Source organism: Ursus americanus, chromosome 1 (assembly GCF_024610735.1).
Source record: "Ursus americanus isolate L20-20 chromosome 1, mUrsAme1.1.p, whole genome shotgun sequence".
Taxonomy (NCBI): Eukaryota; Metazoa; Chordata; class Mammalia; order Carnivora; family Ursidae; genus Ursus; species Ursus americanus.
Genome location: NC_142127.1, coordinates 104,220,857 through 104,248,585, shown reverse-complemented (window position 1 = coordinate 104,248,585; position 27,729 = coordinate 104,220,857). Strand labels below are relative to the sequence as shown.

The window sequence follows — 27,729 nt, the reverse complement described above, 5'->3', positions numbered from 1 at the left end:
CCAACCCTGTGAGTCAACACAAAACCAGACCAAGGTGTAGATAAGTTATGGACTTTTATTTTATTTTACTTTTTTTAAAAAAGATCTTATTTATTTATTTGGCAGAGAGAGTGAGAGCACATAAGCGGGGGTGATGGGCAGAGAATGAGGGACAAACAGACTCCCCGCTGAGCAGGGCGCCCGATGTGGGGCTGGATCCCAGGACCCTGAGATCATGACCTGAACCGAAACGGAGTCTGAAGCTTAACTGAGTGGGCAGCTTAACCGGCTGAGCCACTCAGGCGCCCCTAAGTTATGGAAATTTAGCACAGGGCCCTGCAGCCCAGTGTTTTTATCCATAGTCATTATTTGAATGCTTTTTTGTTGTGCTTTGTTTCTAATGTCAGATTAAAAGGAAATCTCCTCTCCTGGTGCCCCTGTCTGGTCTGCTGGTGGTCCAAGCCCCCTGTGCTGGGCCCCTTGGGGATCCACCCCCAGTGGGCTGTCATGGGACCTGCGGGGAGCTGCAAGGCCCTATTGCATCACTGGGCTTTCTGATCCGGGAGCGCAGCATAGGGAATCCTCAGAGGGTGGGGGCGGGGCGGGGGATGGGAGTTCTGGGATTTCCCTCCATCCCCACATACAGGGTCAAGATCCCTGGCCCAGCGCCTTCACAGCCCCAGGACCTCAAGGCCTGCAGAGGCCTCCAGGGGCCCGCCCCCAGCTGCCTGGGGCTGCCTGTTCAGGGCTCCCCCTCTCTCCCAACCCCGATTAGCAGCTACTGCTAGGAACACCCAGCCTCCCTTTCTGGCCCGAACCACCCGCAGAGCCCCGTCCCAGCCTCCTGGAGGGGCCACAGCTGAAGGGCAGAGACCGCAGGTGGGTGGCCCGGGGGGCCTGGGGGGGAGAAGGGGCCAGACGTGACTTCTAGTTCTCAGGACGTGAAGGGGTGGGACCTGGGCCCGCCATTTCCCAGGGAACAATGGCTGTCTCTGTGGGCCGCTGAGTCATGTCATGGGCTGTGTGGTTTCTGGCGTGGGGCCGGGCCGCTGTGGCTGTGGGAATGTGTGCCCTGGGCTCCAGGCACTTGAGTGAGGGATCTGTAGAGAAGCTGGGGAGGGCTCCTTCCCGCTGGGCGTTCACACCCAGCACCTACCCCCGAGGGGGCTTCCCAGGTGGGTGGGTGTCCCCTCGTAGCTGTCACTCACCCTAACTCTCCACGGTTAGTCTGGGCCGGGGCAGCTCTTCGCCCCCCGCTCCCACACCCTGGGTTTTGTTCCGTCTGCTCTCCCCCAGCAGGACTTGGTAACCTCAGGGCTCCCTGCCCAAGAACAGAGCCCACACTCTCTCATCCTGGCCCCAAGGGTGGTCCAGGCCGTGCCCCCCGTGGGCCTCCCTGAGTGCCTTCTCCCTGCCAGCCAGGGTCTGGGTCTGGGCAGGAAACAGTCAGAGGATTTGTTGCCCAGGCACCCCTGGCAGTGGTGTGGGCAGAGTTAAGGGAGCCAGCAAGGAAGGCTGACCTGCTCCTGGAGCTGGTCCCAGGGGAAGCTGTTGCGCCCTTAGGCCTTAAGGGGCAGAGGAGGGAGTGGTTTCCAGAATGTGGCTGGAAGAGAGACTGTACCACCAGCCCAGCGGGGTATGCACAGCGAGGGCCACAAGGCGGAGGGGGAGGGGCATAAAGACCACAGCCTCTCTCCCTGCTCTCCAGGTCCTGGCCGGGGCCCCTCATTGGCTGAGCCCACGGAGAAGCCAGAAGGTAGGGCCTCAGTAGAGGTGGGCCGTAGAGGTCAGAGTCTGGGCCACAAAGCAGGATGGAAAGGGGGTGGGAGGGCCTCCGGAGGGGCAAACGGAGGTCCTGCACAGGATTGCCCCACCTCTCCCTGGGCTTCTGAGTTCCTGGCAACACTTTCTGCCCCCAGATCTTGGGGGTCCCTCAGAAGCAGCAGCTGGTGGTGTGAGAGGCCGCTGCCCGAATCCCAGCCACCTGACCACCCTGGTCACATGAGTAGCCTCCAGGGAGACAAAGGCTTCCCATCGCTGTGTGTCTCACAGCCCAGCGGGGTGCCAGGTGTCTAGAATGGTGTTTGTAGATAGTTGGCGCTCAGCCCAGGTTTGTGGGGTGAGTAGGTAAGTAGTGTTCTGGGCCTCACTGCCTAGCCTAAGAGAAAGGCCATGTCTTCAGGAGTGGGGGAATATGACCTCAGGCTGGGAGGGGGGCAAGGTGTCACCCAAGAGTTGTCCCCAGGGTCCTGGGAGTGGGGGGCTGCCCTGGCCCTTGGGTGGGGCCCAGGCTCTGTGTCCAGGGCCCAGCTGACAGTCACTCGCTCCTGCTGCCCATCAAGTGATAGCCACGTGATGCTCAGAGGCTCCCAGCTACCGAGCCTTTAAACCGTGCTCCGCCCTGTGCTTAGTGTCACTAATACGATCTCATTTGGTCCCCACAGAACTCCTGTGGAGCGGGCACGCTATAAACACCCCCATTTCATGGATCATGAAACAGGCTCAGAGCGGGTGAGTGTCAGGTAATGACTTTCCAAAGGCCACTGGACAGTGCAGGTGGACCTGGGGCTCCCACTCAGGTCTGTCTCAGAGCTGAGCGTGGCCTCCCTGTCACCCTGCTGTGAGGCTTCTCCTGAAAGGCCACCGAGGCACTGGCACCCCTGCTGTGGTCCTTGGGAAGTCTGTGGCTGAGGGCCAACTCCCCGGAGCCCCAGTTTGGTGATGATTGGACCAGGCCCTCGGGTGGGAGTCACCCTGGGCTCTGTCAGGCACCAGGACTCCATGTCTGCCTCTCTAATACTTTGCCCTTGGAGACCCTCCTTCCAACCTCCCAGCACAGACTGACCCAGGCCTCAGCTCCCCGGCCCAGAATGGACACCCTAGAGATTCCCAGGGTTGCCTTTCTCATCCCTGCAGCCAAATACCTCACCTGTCTGCTAGCAAGCTTCTGACATGTACCCCCATTAGCTCTTCCCTGTTCCTTGGGGCCCCGTGTCCCCCAGCTCCATGGCCTGGCTCCATCTGAACCCGGCTTTGCACCCCATCCTTGCCACGCGCTCAGACTCCGGCCCCACAATACTGAGCCTTCAGTGCAGGCCTCCCCCTCCTATCAGGCTGGAGGCTCCTTTGGCCTCCGCAGGTAGCAGATCCCCCCCCACCCCGCCCCCAGCCCTTCAGGAGTTCTCTCGGGAGAGCAGCACATAGGTCTGACCCTGAGGTCTGTGCCAGCTGGTGGCTCATCCTGGAATGGGAGAAAGAACCATGTGTTCCAAAAGGCACATGCTGTGGGAGCCCGATGACTGCCCGCCTCCGTCCAACAGCTTCCCTGGGCTCCTGGGACAGCTTCCTTCTGAGCCAGGGCACTCGCAGTCCTTCAAAGGCCGGCTCCCAGGCCAGCTGGCGCCTGAGCCCAGCCCACTGGTTCCTGCTGTCCTCTGATGCCCTCCACTGGCCGGAGCCAGTTACTGAGGCTGACTGCAGGCCTGGAGGCCCCAGGGGACGGAAGGGGGGGTACTCAGGATCTTGCACACTCCAGAAGAGCGGCCACACAACCCAGGCCTTAATACCAGCCCCACAGCATCCCCCGATCTGCTCAATGACCTGGCACGCACCGCGAGTCTATGCCACCCTCCCAACCCACTGTGAGAGCTCGGAAGGCTGTAGGCTGCCCATCTGGTCTCCATTAGTGTCTGAGACACCTATAAGCACAGATTTCTCCTGAGCAGGCCTAAGTGGCATGCTTTAGTACTTTCATGTTTATATTCTTTTGCTAAATGGCTTGCCACGTCTTTAGGTATCTGGTTTCAACTTGATGGTCTTTGGAGTCTTCATAATGTCTATGCTTGATTTCCAGGCAGAATGATTTCAGACATCTGGATGCTAGAGTCAGCAATGGTTCTGCCAAAACGTCCCCTGTGTAAAATCTGGAATGATGTTTGCCAACCTGGGAAGCACTCCTCCTGGGAGAGCTTCCCAAGCCAGTTGGCGATAGCCCGTCAGGTGCACCCGTGTGTCCCTGCGCGCACTGAGCGCAGAGCGCGGAGCGGGCAGCCGAGCCAGCCCCGTGCCCGCTCCTGCTCAGGTTTGGCCACACCTGCCCTCTCCCTCTGTCCCACTAGGGTGACTGGAAGCTGAGCGGAAGCTTACTTGTGGAGAGGAGTTTATTCCGCAAGACCTAGAAAAGATGGCAGAATTCCATAGTCATGTCTCTCCTTTTAGATCTTAAGGGAAGCATTTCTAGTATTCTAATGTGTTGTTTAATTTGGTTCTTTTCCTTTGGTCCTATGAGTGTTGATCAAAGCTGACTCCCTGCTTTGGCCTTTCTAGAGAGTTCCATCGCTGTCTCAGTTATTTTGAGTTACGCAGATTCTTCACCAGTATGAGCTAGCTTCCTCTCCTCCCTCCCTCCTTTCCCCTCCCAACTCCCCCCTCCCTCCCCACCAACTCCCTCTCTTCCTCCCTCCTCTGTGAGTCCCCCCTCCCTCCCCTCTTTCCCTTCCCTGTCTATTTACCACCTGTGTCAGCCTACTTAGGCTGCTATAACAAAACACCCTAGGCTGGGTGGCTCAAATAACAGAAATGTATTTTCTCATAGTTTTGGAGGTCAGAAGTCTAGGTCTCCACCAGTTTGGTTCCTGGAGAGCACTTCCTTCCTGGCTTGCAAATGTTTGTCTTCTTGCTGCGTCCTCACGTGGCCTTACCTCCCTCTGTGTGTGTGTGTGTGTGTGTGTGTGTGTGTGTGTGTGTGTGTTAGAGCTCTGTGGTCTCTTTTCCTTCTTATAGGGGACACCAATCCTATTAGATCAGAGCCCCACCCTCATGACCTCATTAAAATTTATAGACCATCCTACAAGTCCAGTATCAACTACAGTCACGCTGGGGGGGTGAGGGCTCAGCATATGCATTTTGGGGAGACATATTCAGGCCACAACACTACTCATTTTTATGAGATAAGAACAAAACCCAGAATCCCCCAACTCTCCAGGTTAAAATGCCTAAGCCACGGCTGCTGTCACTGACACAGGTGGTTTCCTCACACAAGAATCAGAACGTTTAGGGAGCAGCTGGTTTATAAGAATCCAGGAACGCAGTGAAAGCAGTATGGCACCAACGCAGACTGGAGGCCAAAGTCAACTCTGGGCCCCTGTCTTGGTTTGTGTCCCCTAGAAGCAGACCCTGAGCACGTTCGATGCAAACAATTTATTTTTGGAGGCCACCCCAAGGAAGCATCTGCAGGGGGGTGGGAGACATGAGACAAGGATTGGGGTGAAAGTGTGTATGATCAAGATGGTTGCCACCACGGACAACTGTGGCCTGTTACTGCTGGGGGCTGGGGAGGTAAGGGAGAACAGGCCTCGGAGTTATTCCAGCCTGGGCTGAGGAAGCCAAGATTTTATCCAACAACTCCCTGTCCGTTGTTGACTGAAGCTCCTCTTTTCAGGAAAGATGCCTCAGACACAGAGTCTTGGGGTTACCAGTAAGTAGCCTCCCATAACAGCTCCATGTATGCATAAATGTGGCACCAAATATCCCCCTGCTGTAATTCCTTCATGTACCCCGTGTCCTGCGGTTGACCTAGCCCACTGGCCGGGCCTCTATCAAAACTTCTTGCCCTGTGACTAAAGCCCTACCCCACCGTCACCCTGTGGGAAGTGGGAGGCCTGCTGAGCCTTTCTCATCCTCCTGTCTGCTCAAGAATTGGGCTCCCAGCAGTGGCTGGGCTCAGGACCGTCTGTGCTACTGTCTTGACTCTCACTTGTGTCCCATCTCTGGCAGGATCTTCAAAGCAGCTGAGAGAAGTTAAACAGAAATTTAGTTCAAATGATCATTTTTTTACAGACTGGATTATGACGTTAGGGTCATTATATAGCTGCTGTAATTGAGACTATATGGAACTGGCAGAAGGATAGACACACAGATCAATACAACAAAATGGGGAACCCAGAAATAGATCACACAAATATGCCCAACTGGTATTTGCTGAAGACGTGAGAGCAGCCCAATGAAGGAAGGAGAACCTTCTCAACAAACGGTGTGAAAACAAGTGAACATTCGTGGGCAAGGAGATGAACCACAACCTACATCTCATATGTTCCAAGAAAATAAACTGAAAATGGACCATAGACTTAAATGTAAAATATAAAACCACTACCTTTTTAAGAAAAAAAAATATTTTAAACCAGAGCTAAGAGCGAGTTGTTTGACTTGACACCAAAAGAAAACAGAAAAAATGGATAAGTGGGATAAATGGGACTGTATCAAAACTAAAAACTCTTGCCCTGTGAAACATTCTATTAAGAGGAGGAAAAGAAAAGCAACCCACTGGGGGAAGGTATTTGCAACAAAGGATTAGTATCTAGAGTATATAAAGAACTCGTAACACTCAACAGTGAAATAAAATAAAACAAAACAAAACCCAAACCATCCAATTAGAAAATGGGCTAAAGGCATGAATGGACCTTTCACAAGAACACCCAGATAGAAAATGAGCACACGAAAAGGTGCTTAGCATCTTGGTCCTGAGGCAAATGCAAAAGAAAACCCAATGAGATACCATTGTCTGTGAGAACGGCTAGAACAAAAAATTGAGAGAACATCAAATGCTGGCAAACCAGGTCACTTAAACTTGCTGGAAGAAGTGTACTATGGTACAGCCCCTCCGGAAAAGAGCATGGCAGTTTCCTAGAAGACTCAGCCTGCCCTTACCATATGGCCCGCAATTGTACCGTGGGCATTTCTTCCAGAAATTTGAAAAGTTTTAGTTTAGGTAAGTAGCTGTTTGGTGCCAAGGGTAGGGGTTGCCTAAGAAGAGGCACAAGGGGCCCTTCTGGAGGCAATGGAAATGTTTTATATCTTCACTGAGGTGGTGGCTACATTGTTGTAGGCGTTTGTTGTAATTCATGAAGATGTAGACTTCATAGACATAGACGTACACATTTATCAAAAATCGGGGAAACGTACATTTAAATGAGTGCATTTTATTAGATGTAAGTAACATCTGATTTAAAAGATTTTCCTAAATGTGAGCAGGAGGTTTTTGGCCCAGTGGCTAGAGCTGGTTACAGACATCAATTTTATTTTATTTTATCTTATTTTATTTTATTTCTTAGAGGGCTGGAGGGGCAGAGAGAGAGGGAGAGAGAGAAAAAGAATCTTAAGCAGTCTCCACACCCAGCACAGAGCCCAACATGGGGCTTGATCTCACAACCCTGAGACCATGACCTGAGCTGAAACCAGGAGTCAGACCCTTAACCAACTGAGCCACCCAGGCGCCCCTAGATATCAGTTTTAGAGCATAGTTTCCCATGTTCCCGTCGACAACTGGATGAGATTTATCTCTTAAAAACATTGCTCTGCATTTAACTCATTCCAGCTGGGCCCGACCATCCCGTCCACTGTGACCCATGTGATTAATCACCTGTTTAAAAGTGTCCATGGAGGAGATGCCTTGCTGGCTCCATCAGTAGAGCGTGCAACTCTTGCTCTCAGGGTCATGAGTTTGAACTCCACGTTGAGTCATGCAACTCTTGATCTCAGGGTCATGAGTTCGAACTCCACGTTGAGTGTCGAGATTACTTAAAAATAAAATCTTAAAAAAAAAAATACAAGTGTCCATGGAGGAGAGACTCTGGAAGTGGGTTTCTCGAGGTCAGGACCCATTCTTCATCTCTCAGTTCTAGCGGGGCTCCCTCAAGATGACATTAAGGTATAATTTAGACAGTTTTTCCAAAGCAGTAGCTTGCTGTTGTGGATATGGACGTGTGACACTTGGCTCTCCCTTCAAGGAAGAACTTGCTGGAAAGTAGGAGTGAGTTCGTGGGTAAGCCTCTGGCTTCAGCATCATGAAGACCCATTCTGGCGTGTGGGCTGAGGCTGCTCCCGTCAGTAGCTCCTGGCTGGTTCTGGGCAAAGTGGGGGATTAGAGCCTCACCCTTTCTACCCCATGCAGGACCCTCTGGGGGCTGGTTCGTGTGCTCCCAGTATGGCTGCCATCTTTCCCCATGCTGGTGGCCTCCGTCATGGTGGGTCTGAGTTTGTCTCCTCCTCTATAGCTCCCTCCCCTTCTTCTTTTACAGGTGTTGTCCACAGTAAGCATCTTGCATCATGGCCTGTGCCCTCCAGAAGACTGGAGCTCATGATTTGCTGGCCTCTTGTTTCAGCAGGGATCTAATCAAGACAACAGAATCCATGCCTGTTATTTCAGATAGAGGACACAATACAGGGAAGTGTTTCCACGGTGGTGGAAAGAGGGAAGAAGTGGAATACCGAATGACAAGGCAGACAAGACATGAGCAAGAGCAGAAAGTCACTCTCCACTCTAGGCTCCAGGGGCACATGGAGAAGGAGGAGGTGTTGCTGGAGCCCAGGATCCCGGGCTACCTGGCAGATGCTGGAGTCATTTCGGGCATGTCAGGTAGGAGCTGAGACCCCAGAAGGATGACTAGCACATTCTTTGTAGTCAAGTTGGGGGCCGCCTCAAACACACACACACAGAGAAGCAGAAACCCCAGACTTTCTCTCCTGCCTGTGCGCCCCCAGCAGCGTCGGCCCGCACCCACCCGCTGGAAGACGTCGGGGCCTGGGAATTCTACCTCCCTTCAGGGGAGAGCAGAGGAAGGAAAAGTGGGGATATGAATCTGAAGGGAACCAGGACAGCTTCCAAAACCTCATCCCTGCTAATTTGCCGGGAACCTCATTATGAGGCTATGCAGTGGGTGCCTGGGGGTGGATAGACGGATCGGCAGGTGACGAAGCAAATGCCGTGAACGATTAATGGCAGAATGTGGGTGCAAGACAAGGACAGTCCCTGTAAGATTCTTTCACCTTTGCTCTGTGTCTGAACATTTTCATAACGATGTATTGTTGAAAAAAAGTACCCTCTTAAGCAACATTTTCATCTTTTAGGGGGAAGAGGCAGGTAGCTTTCTGGGTTTGCCATTTCTCCCTGAACATCGTTACACAGCCCTTCCTTTATCTGTGTGAGAGAAGAGCGAGGAGCCGTGTGACCCCCATGCTTGCATGTTCGAGTCTCTCTCCTGGATTTCAGTGGGGTCAGAGGCTGCACGCCCAGGGCTGGGCCTCAGTCCATGATGGGCTGTGTGTGGCTTGCCCATTGCTTTACAACTTCTGAGTTAGTTACTTTCATTTAAAAATCTGAAAAATTCTCATCAAAATCCCAAATGTCCAACTTCTCTTTGAAAGTGGAGATCTGACAGCTCTGGGCCTGCTTTTCCCCACTGTGGGGGGGGGGGCAGGTGAATGGAGTGGAACACAGCTGGATCATGTCCCCTCCAGGCTGCCACAGCTTTCCCTGCTCCCTACTGTGTCACACCTGGCCAACCTTACTTGGATTTCCTGTCTCCTTCCTGAAATTTGCGTTTAGGACAGTGGACTCATTAGAGTGCTTCTATTTATAATGAGCTCTCTATAACCTCCCCCCCCTTCAGGCCACATTCCTTAGGCCCCATTAATCCATGAAGCCCCTTTGTGACTTGCTATATACCCAGGTGCCACCTCTATTTGCTTAAAACTTTCAAATGATTTCTTTTAAAGTAAAGGCCTATTTTGTATGTTTCTTAAGCAGTAATCCCCGTAAAACCGAGAGTTTGCTGTACTCAGCAGGGTTTTTTCCTAACACAAAATGAAACATGGATCCTCTCTTGCACTCGGTGGCACAAGGGCTTCGTTCCCGGCAATGCTGATCGGATTATGTGAAGGCAGGTTGCCAGAAAGACTGACCCTACATCAGTCGCTCCCCAGCAGGGCTTCCCTGAATTACACTTTAGCCATCCCTGGCCATTTGTTTTCCCGTGGGCCTCGGTTGTCTTCCATGTGAATCTGAAACCCAGAGTACATGGCATGGCCTCTGAAGTCCTTCCTTCTCCAAGAACTGTCTGGTTCTTACCCTCCCCAAGTCCTGCTTCGTGAGTGTTTGGATTTCAGTACGTCTTCGGTTTGCTGAAGTTCATCCAGGTTCATCCAGAAGAACCCCAATCAGTTCAAACTGTAAGTCCCTCATCGGGGATGGGGTGTGTGGTGTGAGGTAGGGTCAGGCTGAGAGGTAGTCAGGGGCTAGGGCTAGGAGGGTTGGCTATGCCACACTAAGGATCTGTCAAGGTCGTTGATGGACTGTTAATGATTTCTCTCTCAGCCTAATAACTTGTAGAAATTGTCATGTTATTCCAACATAGCTGGAAATAGGGATAATAACATCGACAGCAAGAGCACCACCCACATTTACTGAGCGCTCACCATGAGCCCAGCGCACACATGATTTAATTTAACGGTCACAAGAACACTGTGAGGGAGCTACTACGACTTTGGCTACTTTACAGATGAGGAACGTGACCTTCAGAGAGGTTAAGTAACATGACTAATGCCCCACAGCTGGTAAACGATGGAGCCAGTGATCCGAGCCAGGTCCATTCGACACCCATGTCCACACTCTTGACTTGCTGCTCACAGGCATTTGATGCTGAGTCATTTCCTGTTCATTTGGTGAGTTAATCCCCGTCCCTTCCACCTTCACTTATAGGTCAAGCGGTCTTGTTGTTCTTGGATTTCTATCTGGTTTCTCCACCTTTGTGCTAATATGGCACCCTGAATTGGGCACAGTGTGTGAAAAGGCTATACAGATCAACTTGCCCAGTGTGGCCAATTCTGCCTCCCACAATGATACTGTGTGTTCTCCTTAACTAGGTGGGAACCAGAAGGGTCACACCAGCGGCCTCCACCCTCTAGAGGAATGAGTTCCTCTTTATTCTGGCCAACACCACAGAATACTCTGGAAAGAGGACAGGAGGCTGGTGGCCTGATGTTCCTCAGCCCTCGTCTTCTGTGGCTTAGTCATGCCCACTGAGTCCTAGAGCCCAGAGGGCCCATGCACGCTGTGGTCTCCACACCCAGCCAGGAGCAAGCAGGAAGCTGGGCAGGTCGCACTGCCCTCCAGCAGAGGCTGTCCTGGTTTACATACCCACCCGCGGTGAATGGGAGTCTGCTCGTGCTCACCACCACAGGGACCATCCTTAGAGGAAGTAGATGATGGGGCAGAGGCCACTGGGGCTGATGAAATAGTCACCCACTCCTCTCCATTCCTGAGCTTTTCTTGCAATCATGTTGGGGTCATAGGACTAGTTCTGGCCGATGAGCAGACGTATTCAGAAGTCACTGTACTTTCTCAAGCTCTCTCGCTTTCTCTCTTTTCTTCTGCCCGGCTGACTTTGGAGACCACAAATTGCAAATGATGGTAGCTAGACCTGCTGAGGACTGTGGCCTGGGTGAATGTGGTTGCTAATCTTTGAAGATGGCCCCGGTGAGCCACACTGCCTCGTGTCCACACCTGTTTTTGTCTGTTTGAGCTGTTGTAACAAAATACCCCAGTCTGGGTGGCTTATAAATGACAGACATTTATTTCTCACAGTTCTGGAGCCTGGAAAGTCCAATATCAAGGTGCTGACAGATTCGGTGTTTGATGAGAGCTTCCTGCTTCGTAGACAACGATCTTGTATGCATGTGTCCTCCCCCCTCCCCCCATGGTAGAACGGGTGAGGAAGCTCTCTGGGTCTCTGAGAGAAGGGCCCTGGACTCAAGCCAGAGGCAATGGTGAGGAAAAGAAAGAATGGTTTTGATCTTCGTACATTCATTCATCAGTCCATCCCTCTGTCATCCATCCACCCATCTACCCAGCTACTCATCTATCCACCCACCCATCCACTTACCCACCTATCCATCCATCCATCCATCCATCCATCCATCCATCCATCCATCCATCCACCCACCTTTCCACCTATCCATCCATCCATCTATCCATCCATCCATCCATCCATCCACCCATCCATCCATCCAATCTTTGTTAGAGCTTGCCATGGGCCAGGCCTGGGGATCATTTTAGGGTAAAACAGATATGGTCCTGCCCTTTGTTGCAAACACTTAGTGAATTTCCTCAAGTCCCGAAATGCTCAGATCTCATAATCAAGTTCTCTTCTACACATGAAGGTAACAGTGCAGCTTCTCCCCAAGCTCTTGTTCGGGGCCAAGCCCTGTAACTTGTGCTCTGTATCCACGCTGCTCTTCATGACCCAGCAGCAATAATGTGAGGTGGGAACCGTTCAGAGGTGAGGGGACCGGGGCTCCGAGGGGGGCTGGCATTCACACCAGAGGCCAATGGCCACCAAATCTCACTACCCCCGCCCACACTCCCCTGGGCCTTCCCCAGTTCTGGCCCTGCCTGACACACTCTGGACATCGGAATTTACCTTCTCACGTAGGCAACGCAGAGGTGATGCTGGGAAGTGGAGATGTGAGGGCGGTAATGGGCGTCCATCACTATCAGAGGAAGGGATGGCCATGGGTTAGCTTTATGACCAACGGACGTAGTTTCTACGGGAAAGTGCATGTCAAGCTCCAAATGACTGACTTGGGAACACAGTCCTGGAACTCGGCCTGTGCGTAAACCAGGGACTGTCTGTAACAGTAAAGATTGTTTATTTTGAACGTGGACCTAACTGGACTTTCCTTTCCTCATTCTCTTTTGTTTTTATGCTGTGCAAAGACCCTGTTCTAGCGAATTGGCAAAAGCCACGCTGTCCCTAAGCAGAGTATACATTTTCGTAAATACCCCCTAGGGATTTATTTCTTCACTATGGAAAATGTAGTTCTGTTTTCCTAAGTGACGGGATGTGTTTATGCAGGGACTCCGAGTGGGCTCCGGGCCTGGCCAGATGGTTCTGGCTGTGCTCTGTGTAACATGAGCCGCACAGCCCTAGGCCCTCCTCGAGCCGCGTGACTGCTGGGGGCGGGGTGTCTGGGCGGCTGTGCGGCTGCGTGACTGCGCGCATAGAGCCGTACCTACAGGACGCACGGTTCCGCGCCCTGGACACCTTTGGTGGCGTTTAGGGCGGGACAGGGCTTGCTGGAACTGCGGCTTGCCCCGCCCCGCCGAGTATGAGTCATGCCTATTTTCAGCCGCATCACGCACCCAGGTGGGTGCTAACTGCTCTGTTTCCTTTGTCCAACGGCGAGACAAGCTGAGCACTGGGCATTTCCCAGCAGGTACTCAGGCACATAGGACTCCTAGCAAGGCTGGCAGGGGGAGGGGGGAGGAAATTGGCCATTTTGGGAACTGGTGACATGACGACAGTGACATTTGTTGAGTGGCTTTATGGGCTCTGCAAGCCAATTGGCTGGAGCAGGGATGGCAAAAAGCAAGGCCCTTGCTGCGTCTCCATTTATTCTACCAGTGGCAGACATGACTAAGTGATCGTGATGCTCTCTCTTGCTGGGTTTGGCCAGCCTCCAAAAGGGGCCTCCATCGATTAGCAATGTCTGTCTCTGGGGGCGGGGCCGGGAAGCGGTGCCCTGCTATTTACCTCCTGGGTTGGAGGGTATTGGTATATAATTTAGTTATTTTATTTTTTTAATTTAATTTTTATTTTTTTAAAATTCCTTTTCTCTTTATTTTATTTATTTTTTAATAATATCTTTTTTAATATTATGTTAGTCACCATACAGTACATCCCTGGTTTTTGATGTAAAGTTCGGTGATTCATTAGTTGCGCATAACACCCAGTGCACCATGCAATACGTGCCCTCCAGTTATTTTATAGAACTTTCTTGTATCTGCTTTATCGACAACAGCTTATCAGTATGTACAGAGCATCTTATTGGAGGTTCCAGCAGGTGGACCTCGAGTTGAGAATTTGGCTGCAAGTCGTTTATCTGGGGGTGGTCCGGCAGGCAGGGCAGTGGGGTGGGGAGACAGGGTGTGTGACCGCTCTGGTTATCCACGGAGGCCCCAGGCCTCCTAGGGACCATGCAGGACGTTCGCGGAATTGCCCTCTCCAGAGGCAAGGAGGCGAGGACTTCCTTCTGGTGCTTCGGCACTTCATGGAGGGCTGCTCGTGGACCCCTGGCACCGGCTGGGGGCTGTGCACGCTCTTGTGTCCAGAGAGAGCCCCGAGGCCGGGAGTGGGGCCCTGCTGTGAAGTCAGGGCTGTGGGTGGGCACGGGGTCTGCTGGGGAGAAGTCTGATGGTGTCGTGGAAGAGAGCAGCAGGTGCGGCCGCCAGCTTCTCCGGCAGCTGTCAGGCCTGCCTGTACCCGAGGGGAGCAGTGAACCCGACGAGATAATGTCTGTGGGAACGCTTGTCCATGTCCGAGATCTCCGTGACCCTCTGTGTGGAGATGGCTCTTGACGGCTGCTTTCCTTCTGTGGGGTCCTATCTTCCGTGGAACTCTGGGGACTGCCCTTTCTGATCCCCCACTTCCCACCCAGCTGGGGTGTGACCCGAGCAGGGCCCGCCTGAGTCTTCCCTGGGCTTGATTTGTGGTGCTGGGAGACAGAGGACCTCTGCTCCCAGTGCAGGTGGTCACTGTCCCCAGGTGGCATGTGGCTGGGAGGGGTGGGGAAGGGCCCTGATGACCTTTCTTGAGTCCTGGATCCGGTTGTCACCAAGACCAGTTCTATTCTTGAACTTCTCCGCTTAGGTGGGTGGGGGGTTGTTTCTGCTTGAGTCCATTGCAACTGGGGTTTCTGTGACTGGGAAGCGATGTTGACCTGGCTGGGGTGTATTTTCTCAGAGCAGCACGGCCGGACCAGCATCAGGTGTCAGGATGGGAAAGGGTCTGGGGCGCCTGGGTGGCTCAGCAGGTGAAGCGTCTGCCTTCGGCTCAGATCATGAACCCTGGGTCCTGGGATCGAGCCCCAGGGAGCCTGCTTCTCCCTCTGCCTGCTGATCCTCCTGCTTGTACTCTCTCTGTGTGTCAAATAAATAAAAATCTTAAAAAAAAAAAAAAAAAAGGATGGGGAAGGGTCTCCTGTCAGTTGGCTTCACCCTGGGTACAGTGGGGGAAACTTTGCAAGGTGTCTGCTGGGATCCTCTCTCCTACCCTAGCCCCCTAGTGGCCAGTATCCTCCAGCCCCTCCTTACCCTGGACCCCCCCTCCCCCCAGGAGCCCCCTGTGGCTCCTTGCCGCACAGCGCCAGAGAGTGCTCAGGCTTCCCAGTCTCTGTCGTTCATTCTCAGCCCTCGAGGAGCTCCTTCTGGTGACTTCATAGGTGGCTTCTCTGAGAGGCGCTTCTGTAGCTCCTTAGCAAAATCTGGAATTCTCATCCATTCCCCCAAATACCTGGGTTGGGGAGGACAGAGAATGAGCAGTCCAGACGTCAGAGGTCTGGGCTTGGGGGGCTGGGTGAAAGCCCTCTGATGCCTGGTCATTCAGCCTGAGAGCGCAGGTAACACCTGCTGTCTGTCACGTAACCTGTTGCCTTTTCGTTTATCTCAAGATGTGCTCGGCGACCTTAGTCCACCGGGCCGTGTCTTTGAGGGTGGCAGACTGGGACAGATTTAGCCTGGGATGTCTCACCGCGCCTGTCCTGTTGGCACGAGGACCCTAGTGCCACAAGCATGGTCCCCATCAGAAGGTTGAAAAGTTGGGGTGGGGTCTGGCTCCTCAAACCCCACAGATGAACCTGTCCCTGGACGATGTGCCCCGCCTCCACTGCTCCCCAGTGCCCCCCCCCCCCCTTTCTCATAGTCTGTAGTCTGCATGCCTCCTTCCTCCTATCAGAGAACATACTCCCCTGGCAGTCTCAGGCTCCAGCCCCTCTCCAGGACGTCCCTGGTCCTCCAGCCAACATGACTGTCCCTCCTCTCCCCCTGTCCCCATAGCATGTAGGTTCTGACCTCTCCAAGCCCTTGCCTAACTCCCCTGAGCTGCTGTCAGAACTTTGCTCCGTGGCCTGGCTGCCTTTGGGGCTGGATTTCTTTGCCAGAGGAAGGATGCATGAGGCTGTAGACATCTCTGTTGCAGGGCACAGAGAACCCGCCGGGCACGTGGTGGGTAGTGGGCGCTCACTAGGTAGGGACTGAGCTGACCCCCTGCAGGGCCACCTCCCTCTCTCTGTGCAAGGCTGGTTTTCCTTTGTGGCCATAAGACGAGGCAGTTTGAAAAGGCTCAGCAGAGCAGCAAGGGGGCCAGGGCTGCTCAGGGGGAGATGGAACCTGCCCCCATCCAGCGGTTAATGAGCCAGGAAGGGGTGGGGGGTGGCTCCCTGCGCTGCTCAGTCAGCCTCAGCGGACATGTTTCCCAGCTGTTGTTCATTTGCGTGGGGGACCCAACAGGAAATGGGTCTCAGCTGTGGTGGGAGGGGTCCTGAGTTAAAAGCGAGGGAGATGCGGCTGCTCCAGGGACAGATGCTGGGAGGGACTCTTTGCGGACCCAGTGATGTGGGCTTTGAAGAGAAGGGTCAGGATCCCTAGAACTTGACATCAGAGTGGGGTACCTGAGCCTGGTCCCCCAGTACAAGGAAGTCAGGGACAGCCCCTCCATCTCTCCCCACGTGTCTTCGTCATCAGACTAGCAGTGGGTCCCGCGTGGCGAAGGGGTGAGGCTGTTGGGCACGCTTGCTGAGCCCCTGTGGCATTACGGGGGCGCATGTGTCCCGTGGTGGTGGGGCTGGGAGAAGCAATAGCTCTCAGGCTGCTAAGGGCTAAGACGAGGCCTAGGAGGGACATGGTCTTTGCTCCGCAATCATGAGAACTAAGGTGCGTCCGTCGGATCGGCGGCACTGAGCCGCGCGCGCCACACGCTCCACGCGGAAACCTGAACAGCTCTCGAGCTGAGTGCGGGTATGAACACAAACGCCCAACTGGTATCTGATGACGGTGCAAAACCAAGCCGACGGAGGAAGGCTGTCTTTCCAACGACCGGCCCTCAAGCAATTGGTTGTCTGTGGACAGAAAGTGAACCTTGACCCATCCTCGTACCTGATACAGAATTTAACTCAAAGTGGATCCCACCCTGAAATGTGAAATATGAAACCACGAGACTTTAGGAAGAACAGGAAACGGTCTTTGGGACCTACGACTAGGTGAAGTGCTCTGAGGTTTGGCATCAGGCAGCATATCCCATAAAAGGAAAACATTGATGAATTGGACCTCATCAGAATGAAAACGAATGCTCTGTGAGAGACCCCATAAGAAGATGAAAAGACAGGCTGCAGAGAGGGAGAGAATGTCCGCGAAGACAGGCTGGTGGGAGGACTGGTCTTAGAACACAGCAGATGCTGTCGTGGAGAGTGTCAGCAGAGCGGCGGCCCAAGACCCACGAGTGGGGCACTGGCCTGCCCAGTAGAACTTTCTGCAGCCACGGAAACATGGGTTGGCGCTGTCTGGTATGGTGGCCACGGCCACATCCTCCCCACCCCAGCCACCAGGGGTGCACACCTGGCCCGGGGTCTTGGCCTGATTGCCGAGCTCCCCTACCATGGCTCACCCCACGTGCCCAGGGACTTCTCAGGGACCCCAGGACAGTGAGCCGGACCCTGGGGGATCCTGGCTGCAGCCGTGGGCAGAGGGGAGGAACCAGGGCTTGCTGCTGGCCGGTCAGGTCCTCACCCATGATGACACAGAACCCGAAACCTCCTTGGGCCCACTCGGTGGCCGGGGACATGCTTTTCCCCAACACCATGACACCTGCTTGAAGAAATGTTGTTAGCAGAAATGTGTTGACTCTACGTGGTTTGAAAGTGGCCTGAGTGTGTTCATTCTGGGATTTGAAAAGATAGACTTTATCCACTGGAGACCAGGACTCAGATGGTCACTGTCCCTTCATAGCATTAGAACAGGGCATAGCGTGACCCCTCGTGGGCCTGCTCTGGGCCTGTCTCGCCTCCCTGACTGTGTCCACGCCCTGGCTTGTTTCTGTTCCCCTCCCCCACAGACACAGCAGCCCCCCCCCCCTCCCCGGAACGGAGCCAGACTCTGCGCTCCTTCTGCCCTCGGGCCTCAAGTCTTCTCCTCTCACTCGGAGTAACGGCCAGGCCTTCAAGGGCCCCCGACATCCAGCTCCCCTTCTCAACCCCAGCTTCTGGAATTTTCCACATCATGACTCCAGTCAGGTCCCTGACTCCCCTCAGTCCCCACAGGAGCCAGCTTCCCTTTGCTCCGGCTAATGTCACAGGGGTTCACCTGTGGTTCCAGACATTGGTCTGGCTCCTCCTCTGGAGCAGAGGCTGCCCGAGGCCTGGGGTCTTGGCCTGTCCTGCCCTGTCTCCGGGGCACTGCAGAGCAGGATCCGACATGGACGAGGTTCTCCACACACGCGAGGAACGAGCGATCAAACCGGGCCTTGCGTGGGACACGGCACGGCCCCTTGTGGCATCAGAATGTGGCAGGGTGGTGACCCTGGCTGGAGGGCTATGAGGAGGACTATTCTGGGCCCGTGGCACCCGGGGTCATTTATGGAAGAAGGGGCAGCGGCAGAGCAACTGACGGAAACGTTGGGCTCGGCCCCGTTGAGACGCTGGGAGCCCGGGACGCCCCTCCTTCCGGCCTGACTTCTATGAACACGAGCAGGCGAGCCTGACTCCCTGCTCCCAGCGGGATGCGTTAGCAAGGCCCGGGCCAAACAGGAAACACTCGGGTTTCCTGAAAATGGTTTTTACAATCTTTGACAGAAGCGCTAACCTCCAGGAGCTGGATGTGGATGTTGGGAAACTGGAGGGAGACATCGAGATTCCCCGGAGACCCCCGCTCGGGGTCTTTGTCCAGAATTCTGTATGTCAGGGCAGGACGCGTCGCTTGGCCGAGGTCGAAACAGGAGGATGGGACCAAACACAGGCTCTCCTGGAGGAGGGAGGAAGAGGGGGGAGGGGGAGAGAGAGACAGGCTTGGGTGTGGGAGGGCTGCCAGGAAGGTCAAGGCCTTGACCCCGCCCTGTCCTCCCACCCAGAACTCTGAGAGTCCAACAGATCAGACTTGCCCTCACCCTGTCATGGTGGGAAGGGAGATAACAAGGAACAGTTGGGTAAATACAACTTCCCACTCAAAGACGGGCCTCAGACATATCATGTTATTCCAAAAAGCATTTTTTTTTTGAGCACTAAGACAAATTTCCCCATCTTGGCATTCTGAAGGGGAGTTTTATTTTCCTTGTCTTCTGGGTGTTCTCTTCTAGCTGGTGAAAGTCTGCTCAGATCAGGGACAGAAGGATCACATGAGTGCCGCAACTTCCAGAGGCAGGGGTAGGGCCGGGCGGCCTCTTCCTCCTCCTCGCTCCATCTGGGGCTGGGCCTGCGCTGGTCTCCCTGTCGCTGTCCCTCCCTGTCAGCTGTATCACCTGCCTGGACAGGTGGCCAGGGGACAGTGAGGCTCAGACACACAGGGAAAGCTAGACAGCTGGCGACCTCTGGGGGAGGAGAGAGTTGCCCCTTGAGAAGCTGGGGTGTAGGAGGGCACGGGACACCCTCCTGGTGCTGTGCCAGCCAGAGCTCCACGGGGCTGGGGGCTTTGTGTCGGCTTGCTGTCCTTCTTCCCACTGGGATGCTGGGAGGGCCGGGATCATCCCTGGTTCGTTCACCTCTGCATCCTTCCGGCCAAGAACAGCTCAAGAGTCATCGTCAGACGCGTAAACAATGAATGTCCCAGCACCTCCAGTTCCGAAGCGAGTCTAGACTAAAGCAAGATGTGTGGCTTCAAGTCAAGTCCTGTGGAACCTCCAGGCGTGGGCTCGAATTCAGCAATGCCTAGCAGCTGGTGATTCCAGGCCTCTCTCTTGACCTTCCTGGCTCCCATTTCCATTGGGAAACCATGGGGTACAGGCCGTGATGGCTAAAACGTTGTTGGAGGTGGTCAGCAGGGCGGACGAATGAATGGGAGCACAGCCCGACCGGCCTGGGCAGATGTGGGTGTTGCTCAGCAGGGAAGACGCTCAGGCGTGTTAGCAGGTGCCCCTTTGTCACGCATCACTGTCCATCGCCCAGGGCCGCTGCCGAGGGACCTAGAACAGTGTCCTCGGAACGCCTAGGAAGCATCTGAAGCAGGAGGGAAAAGGACAGAGGGACAGAGACGCCTGTCGGGGGCCACTCAGGCAGGTGGGTCAGGCCCCGTCTGCTCTGCCTCCCACTTCAAAATCAAAAGCCACACAAGAAGGGGTGCCTGGCTGGCCTAGTCAGTAGACCCTGTGACTCTCGATCTCGGGGTTGTGAGTTCGAGCCCATGGTGAGTACAAAGATTACCTAAAATCCTAAAAAAAAAAAAAAAAAAAAAAGGCGCCACACAAGTAATCAAAGTCATTCATTTCCAAGCATAACCTTGTTCTCCTTGCGGAGCGATCTGGACGTCCCCCCATGTCCTTTGCATGTCAAGGACTCTGTGTCCCTTCTGGAGTAATGAAGACACTGAAGTCTCATGAAAAAGCCTTTGAACTTTGCTAGAGTTACTAGCACGTGCAGTTGGGTTGTTCCCCCCTCGTTAAGGAATAAAGCCTCTTCGCAAAACCCATCATCTAAGCCTGTCTTAAAATTCAGCGCTTTTAGAGGCTGTTTCTGATTATGGTGGTTTCAGGTTTTTCTAATTATTCTGTTCCAAATGTTTATCTGTTGCCCTAGTGTGCAGAGGGCTCTGTTTACCTAACATTCTAAGGTAGGACAGCTGTATGCAGAGGTCCTGGGGCTGCTTGATACCGGACTTCTGTATTGTTAGCCAAAAATCAGGCTGCGTGGCTTGATATCAAGTCTCTTTCTCCCCCTCCCCGATTAAGGAATGTTTTCCTTTGGGAAGCCTGACAGACGTTTGAAAATAATACCACACACAGCTTGTGTCTCCCAAACCCTCTGCTGAAAAGAATTATGCGGAGAGCGTCCCCAGCACCATGGGTTATGATGGCTACACTCCTCGTGAGAATAAGGCAATTTTGCCTTTTAATACAAAGAAGTGATATTTTGTGATAGCAATCAAGAAAAAAAATCTGAATCTTTATTATTCTAATTTGGGGAGTTAAAGTTCCATGGTTTCAAAAATCTCTTGCAATATGATTATTTGTCAAGCCAAGACCTTCCTCCACGCAGTCTTCCCTTCCACAAATATTCAAGTACCTACCAGGTGTCTGGCCGTTGTCAAGGGCCAGGGGTTGCTGCAGCAGGCGAAGTCCCCGGCCTCGGGGAGCTGAGGTTCCCGTGGAGGCGAGCACAGACGAACAAGGAAGCCAATTGCATCAAAAGGATACTTTCGGATGGTGATGCTCTCGGGCGGTGTGTGCACAGCTGGGACAGGCTCCCCCTTCGGGGGGTTCTCGCTCAGTAAGCTCACACTTCCCATGGCTGCTGCCCGGCACTGACTGAGCGCGTGGGGCTCTGACGCAGGCCGGATTCCGAGAGCTGTGGGACCCCCTCCTCCACTTGGGCACAAGGACTTCCTGCCAACCTGGCTGAAACTCTTGGTGCTGCGCTGGGGTCTAAAGCTCTTCCTTCCCTTCTCCTCTCATCGGGTCAGGCCAGCCTCCCTGTCTGCAGGCTCACCCCACGTCTTCCTGCCCCTCTCTCTGTGTCCTGCTCCGGTGTCCCCCAAGGACACTCCTGCACATCATTTAATCTCTTCTTGGCCTCAGCTTCATGACAGGACTGTTATGAGCCAACAGAGCCTGTTAGAATTAAGTTTGAATATTGAAAAACGGTCTTGTGGCAGGGGCATAAAAATGACCCTTGACTGGAGGACATCTGACTCCTGTCCATTTCCAAAGCTCACTAACAGAGGTTGCTCGGTGCTGCTTATGGTCTCATACGACTGTCGAACTGACACCTTGGCAGAAGTGAGTTCCTCCTCCCTCCTTCCCTCCTTCCCTCCCTCCCTCCTTCCTTCCTTCCCTCCCTCCTTCCTTTCCTCCCTCCCTCTGTCTCTTCTTCCTTCCCTCTTGTTCTTTCTTCCTCGCCCCATCCTCCCTCGTCAACGGAGAACGCTATGCCCGCAGAGCTCATCTCACTGTGACCCGTATTTTGCTTCCACCAGGTGTCTCCTCTGTGGGGTCATCAGGCCCCCACCCGTGCCCCTGAATACCTTTGCCCCACTTGGGCTTTGAACACTGTAACAACCAAGCCCGAAGGAACATCTGTGGAAATCTTAATTGGAGAATCAGGACTGGGTGTTGCTCAATATGTGGAAAAAATGCATTTTTTCCAAAGAAACATAATCCACACGGTGGTCAGTCCATCAGCATCGCTGAGGCCCCGGCAAGGGCAGGTGCTGGGGAGCTCCACTTAGGATCCGCCCATCCTGACCCCAAGCCCTTCCCAGCTGTTGGTCACCCCACAGAGACATTAGGCCCCGCCTGCTTCCAAGCCCTTGGCTGTGTGAGGCTCCCCCATTTTGCAACCCCAGGGTAGGGGTGGCGACGGTCCAGGTGCGAGGCAGGGTCAGAATCAGCCAGAGGCCTGGGGTGCAGGGAGCTGCCGGGCAGGCAGGGGGCCAGCAGGACCTGCAGCCGCCAGGGGGACCAGGGCACAACCCTGCCTGGTGCCCACCGTGCCGCACCTGGGGTCCCCCTGGCCCAGCAAGTTCATGGGGCTCTCATAGACCCGTCTGCTGCTCACTAGATTTCTCCTTCATTCCTGTGCTGCAAGTCCTGGGAGAGGCCCCCGATGGGGCGCCCATAGCTCTCGTTTCCGCTGAGTGCCTGTGGGTCCAGCTTCAGCTGTTCATGCTACTGACGCCCCTCCCTGGAGGCCCCTCCATAGACGCATGTCATCCCAGGGGAGGCCCAGCCGCCGCGTGCAGGGGTCTGGGTCTCCTGGGGCTGAGAAATCCTTGTCTCGCTGGGGCTCCAGAAATTGCTGGTCCCGACACAAGCCAGAAGGGTTCTGTGAATTCCTTTCATCTTGAATATGTTCATTATGGAACGGGTGGCGCCATTCAAATGTTCACTTAAGCCACATTCCGTGTGATGGAAAGAATTGTATGCTGTATAATCGTGCATAGAATTATATGCAAACCGGGGATTTAGACGAGTGGCAGGATGCAGCCTCTTCCACTGCTGGTCTAATGAAGTAAACTGTACATGCGGGACTCCTATCTCTGCCGGGACCCTGGGGCCCACGGTGGGAGGGAGGCGTGGGACGGATACGACAGCAAGTGTCCCCAGCCCTTTGGTGTGCTTTCCCAGGCCCTGCCTCTGGGTGGGTATTGAGGCCTTCACTGGGCACTTCCCCCTCTGCCGCTGGGACAGCCCTCCCCTGTGGACACTGGCCATTTCTGGCCTCACTGGCCGTCTCTGGCCGGAGGCCTGCAGGAATCAAAGTGGTACGAGCTCCGGCATCCCCGAGGCGCCCTGGCCAAGCCGCGTCTCTGGGACAACTGGGACAATGCTGGCTTTAGTCGACGCTTTGTGAGTGAATGATCTGGTGAGCGTGGGGTGTGGTGGCCGGGCGGAGGCAAGCCCCAAGGTGGGGGGCTGCGCAGAGGAAGGGGTGCACGGAGAGGATGTGGGGCAGGAGCCCCCCCGCATGGATCGGCAGGGGGAACCAGGCTGAAGTGTATGTTAGGGGCATTTTCAGGAGTTGTGCTCTCTCCCGAGACATCCTGAGACGCACAGCAGTGGACGTCTCTGCTGCTTCTGCTAACATCTTGGCTGGTGGAGCATGTCTTTGGATAGGACTGCATGTGGGACAGGGTACACCAGGCCCCCGATCCCACTTCTGAGTCAGAAGGAGGATGGCCAGCTGCGGGGCAGTGCTCAGGGTGAAGCCAAGAGCAGGGTCAGGGCCGTGGGGGGTGGGGGAAGCGGCCAAAGAGAAAGCTCTTAAGTTTCACCGTTGCAGTTTGAGAAACACAGATCTTACGGCTTGTTTATTTCCAAAACAGGATTTGAGATGATCTTACAAACTCACAGAAAGAAAGAGAACGGGAGGGGATCCTTCACAAGATGAGCGATTTCGACACCTTCGGACGGATGGGGGGGTCCTCGTGGGGACCCTCGCAGAGGGGCGCACCGAGGAGGGCGTGCTAGCCCCGCGGAGCCTGGAGACGCCCAGGACTCAGGGTGCCCCACGTGGGGTGGCTGTGGACCTGAAACAGGGGGTAAGTGAGGATGCACCACCTCACCCCCTCATCCCCAGAGCATCTGCCATTTAAGCATCGCTCCCCTTCCGCACCCCTCCACCTCCCCTACAAACCCAACCACCCGACGCACCCACCGCCCTCCCACCGACGGACCAAGGATTCTATTGCTCAAGAATGTAATGAGTTATTTTGGGAGGCCTGGCGTTGGCATGGCCTCTGCTGGGTATCTCAGGGCCAAGCCCTTGCAGTTTGACTTTCACTGCCCCCTCCCCTGCCCTCACCCCTGGACCCTGTTCCTGAGGTCCCGAGTTACGGTGAGCCCTGGCATCACCCAGAGAGAGGCCCAGCAGCCGCCAGCCTCTTCCCCAAGCCGCGTCGTGGCCCTGTCGTGGCCCTGCTCCCGTGAACGAACACACAGCCGGGAACTGCCAGACCTGGAAGGCGAGGGGGCAACCTGAGAGACAAGAGCAAGGCGGAACACTCGGGACACAAAACATGCAGAAGAAAAGAGCATTCAGAGAGGGACTCGGCAGCGGGGGAGGGAGGTGGCCCTCTGCTCTCCCTCCAGAAACTCCCCCGCTGAAGTCAGCTCTGCCCAGCCTGCGGGCAGAGGCCAGTGATGGGCAACAGCGGGGGCACGAGGCTCACCCTTTCGGTGCCCATGTGGGACTCCGCTCAGGATGGCCTCCGCACCAGCACTCTGATGGCCCGGCCGAGCTGTGCTCAGGGCCACATGGCCCACTTGGGCTTCCGCTCCCGGGTCCCTCTTTCCCTCTCCTTCCACAGGAGCCAGATGTGCGTCGTGCAACACCGTCTGAAGGCTCTTCTCCCTTCCCGTCCCCTCCCCCTTGTGTTTTTCACGGCTTTGATGCCCCATAAATCTCTTGCCCGTCTCTTTGCCTCTGCTTGTGGAGCTTGGAGAATTAGGTGTAGGGGCCAGATGACTCGCAACCTGGTTGCCGAGGGGGGTCTCATCCCACATGGTATGTGGGCTGAGGACAGTGCCTCGCACAAGACGCCGGCCCAGATGCCAACAATTTTAATGGTGGGTGACTTGGGAGAGTGTCGCAGTGAAAGGGACGCCCTGACAAGCGTGTCCAGTCCCCTGAAAGCAGGGAGGCAGCGGTGTGCACGAGGACGGCAGAGATGGCTGCTTGTTGCCGCCTTGCACTTGGTACTGCCTTGGGGGTGATATGTGTGGCAGTGGGGCGAGTCCTGAGCTGGACTCCTGCAATGAGGATTATGATCATAATGGGAAGACCGAGTGGAAAGCCTGGGAAGTCCCCTCACCCCCCTTCGGCCAAGGTAGTGAATCGAGGGGCGCCTGGGTGGCGCAGTCGTTAAGCGTCTGCCTTCGGCTCAGGGCGTGATCCCAGCGTTCTGGGATCGAGCCCCACATCAGGCTCCTCCGCTGGGAGCCTGCTTCTCCCTCTCCCACTCCCCCTGCTTGTGTTCCCTCTCTCGCTGGCTGTCTCTCTCTGTCAAATAAATAAATAAAATCTTTAAAATAAAAAAAGGTAGTGAATTGAAAACAATGTCACTTTCTGGACGCTGGGTGGGTTGGCATGATCCGCACTGCCTTTGAAGATTGTAAGAATGTGACCTCGAAGAGAGTTGGTGGTCCATCTCCCATCACTGTTTATCACCCACCAAGTCATGAAGCTGGGTGTGCCTGGGGGCGGTCCATTCCTCTACGGAAATGGTACTCCTGGGACGGAGCCAGGGCAGGACCAGGGGCGGGAGTGAGCTTCGAGCAGGTGGCCCAGACCCCCCCCCCCCGTTACCTGCCACAGCTGGCCTCTTCGGCCCTGTGGGGGCTGTGATAGGACCTGCTCAAGGAGGAGGAAGAAGCCCGAGCTTTACAGGCCCAGCTTGGAATCTGGAGGCCAGCTGGGAACGCTCGCCCGCTTGGATTTTAACCGTCACGGCTTTGCTGCCAACCCCTGTCATTCACTCCTAACTCGGCTCTTCATGTCTGCTTTGCAGATGATCCAACTGACACAGTGAAAGAAAAAGACCAACCCAGCAAGATGAAAAGAAAAAGAAAACAGATATAAAACCGCAAACCCAAACCCAGCTTCTTTAGTGTCTTCGGTGAGTTAAAGATGACATACGCACCCATGAAACATGAACGCAGGGCTATGAGAACAGAACAGTCACAGCGAGAGCGTGCTGTGGGTCAAAAGTAGAGGAGGAACCTCAGTACAAGGCCTAGAAGTAGAGGGAATCTTCTGGAAAATAGTCCAGAAGACAAGCAGAGGCAGTGAAGAGAAGGGCCCCAGGATCCACGTCGGAGCTCCCCTGTGAGAGTAGCCACGGCTTCGGAAACTGCTGCTGGGGACAGCCCCCCTCTCCCTGAGGCCTCGCTGACAGGGTTTCCTGGCAGGTGCCTTGAGAAGGTTCCTGCTGGGAGGGTGGGGGGCTGCCTGCAGGGCGCACAGGTCCTGCCTGGTCCTGGGGTCAGCAGGCTGCATGGCTCCGCGTCATCAGGACTGGGGGGCCAGGGGGCCACAGTCCAGAGCTGCTCCTTTATAATGTCCCCCTTGAGGCAGGACTCCAAGCTGGGCCTGCACCACAGCACAGGTCACGTGGTGGACCCCCCAGCCCACGTGCCCTGGCCTCATCTCCTCCTTGTTGGTTCTGTTTGTCTTCCCTGCCCCAAGAGGCCAGCAAGGGAGAACAGGACAAAGGGAAGGAAGGCATCGCCAAGCAGAAAAAGAGCGGGAAGAAGCCCCAGCAAGAACTCGAGTACCAGGCTGGCCACGGGCTCCGCAGCAGCAATCCGGGGGGTGGCTGGCAGCCCGGGGGCAGCGCTTCCAGGATCCGAGGGAAAGTGGTTTTCGAGCCAGTGTCCACACCCAGCTCAGATGCTGCTCTGGGACCAGGCAGTGACAGGGGCCCTTCCGTCCCGCTCAGGCCTCAGGGAGTTCACCTGCACGCCTTTCCCCAGGGAATCCCCTGAAGGACAGACCCCTGAAGAAGGAGAGGCTGGGGAAGGAGGCTGGCCTGCCTTCTTGGGGAGAGCCGGGCACCCCACCAGCCCAGGATGGTGGCGGCCAGCTGTCCTCAGGCGGCGGCCAGGCCCCCCAGGAGGCCTCGGGGAGGGAGGCCAGGGCGGAGGAGGGACGGGCGGGATGTGGGGTGTCTCAGAGACGTGGGGGAGCAACATGTGGGGTGTGGAAAGGACCCGCGTGCAGAGAGTGAGTGTCCTTTCACTGGGACTGCGGGCCTTCTGGGGGGAGAAGCGCGGAGGGAAGCTATTTACGTGGGGCAGGCACGCACGTTTAACGTTCGGATTCGATTTCGGGGCAATTAGCTCAACGGGAAAGCATGTCAATGTTATCATTTAGTGTAATCATAAAATACGTGGGCTGATGCCTCACGCAGGGCAGGGGTGCGGTGCAGGGAGGGGCAGAGCAAAGACGGGCAGGCAGTACCCACTCACAAAATGGGGTCTGGGAGTCACCCCAAGGGTCGGTGGCTGCAGTCAGGCCCCTCAGTCTGTTCACTCGAGTCCCTCAATTCTGATGTCTCCCTCTGCTGCTTCTTTCTTCATTTCCGTCCCCCTTCAGGACTTCGGGGCTGACTGGCCCTTTTGTGGGCTCATCTTTGTGCCTTTGCTGCAAATTCCTTGTATTTTTGTTCTGCCTTCTTGGCAGTTTCCTCAATTTTGTTTCTTTTCTTTTCTTTTTTTTAAGATTTTATTTATTTATTTGAGAGACAGAGAGAGAGAGAGGGTGAGCATGAGTGGGGGGAGGGGCAGCAACAGAGGGAGAAGTGGACTCCCTGCTGAGCAGAGAGCCCCAGGTGGGGCTCGATCCGGGGACCCTGACATCATGACCTGAGCCGAAGGCAGACCCTTAACCAACTGAGCCACCCAGACCGCCCTCAACTTTGTTTCTATCACTCTCGTGGTTTGG

General features: G+C 54.9%; 1 long non-coding RNA gene across 1 annotated transcript; it reads left to right on the top strand.

Annotated features, from left to right (window-relative positions):
* The first annotated feature begins 12,724 nt into the window (after window positions 1-12,724).
* On the top strand, window positions 12,725-26,909 carry LOC148110832 (uncharacterized). The gene is made up of 4 exons (XR_015725784.1): window positions 12,725-13,029; window positions 23,612-23,827; window positions 25,796-25,903; window positions 26,473-26,909. It is a non-coding gene; the product is annotated as an uncharacterized LOC148110832 (long non-coding RNA).
* The last annotated feature ends 820 nt before the right edge of the window (window positions 26,910-27,729 follow it).